Source organism: Octopus bimaculoides, chromosome 11 (assembly GCF_001194135.2).
Source record: "Octopus bimaculoides isolate UCB-OBI-ISO-001 chromosome 11, ASM119413v2, whole genome shotgun sequence".
In the NCBI taxonomy this organism is placed as follows: domain Eukaryota; kingdom Metazoa; phylum Mollusca; class Cephalopoda; order Octopoda; family Octopodidae; genus Octopus; species Octopus bimaculoides.
Genome location: NC_068991.1, coordinates 33,258,273 through 33,258,897, shown reverse-complemented (window position 1 = coordinate 33,258,897; position 625 = coordinate 33,258,273). Strand labels below are relative to the sequence as shown.

Genomic DNA, 625 nt, shown 5'->3' with positions numbered 1-625 from the left:
AGGCATCTGCTATTGATGCTTAGAAGAGATTTATAATATTAAGAAAATGAATAGTCTCTTTTAAATTCGAGAGATGAATATGTTTTTTCTTGTAAACATGTCAAAATTCCTTTTTATCAACCTATTATCTACACCCTACTTCCTCAACCTTTTTTCTTATTATTATTCCTCCTTATAATTTAGTTCTAGGTATAATGTGGGAGAATGTACGAAAAAAAACAACAACAGACGAGGACAGGTGGTGTAAACAACAAAAGGATGTATTAGTTTGACGCTCAGGAATACAGAAAGTCTTTAACGTTTCGAGCTACGCTCTTCAACAGAAAGAATACGGAGAAAATAAGGAGAAAAACACGGAGTAAAAAAAATTGAATGGTCTCTGGTCAATGATCTATCATGACTACTGTCATGGCTTCTGCGGACAGGAAGTGGGGAAGTTTAGAAAGTTCACACAGGAGAGCTAAGAAAAGGGGGAGATAACAAAAGGGGAAGAAAGTACGGTGACCAAAGAACGAGGAGCTGTGTGTGTGTGTGTGTGTGAGAGAGAGAGAATGCTGGTGATCTTGACATATGCATGTGTGAAAATGGGGATGGGAGAAAGGAGTTGGTCAGTTGTAGTGTGTGC

At 37.9% G+C, this 625-nt stretch overlaps 1 protein-coding gene across 3 annotated transcripts in view; it reads right to left on the bottom strand.

The window, feature by feature from the left end:
- Window positions 1-625, bottom strand: part of LOC106869585 (glucoside xylosyltransferase 1) — a 151,792-nt gene that overhangs the window by 70,544 nt on the left and 80,623 nt on the right. The window lies entirely within an intron of this gene.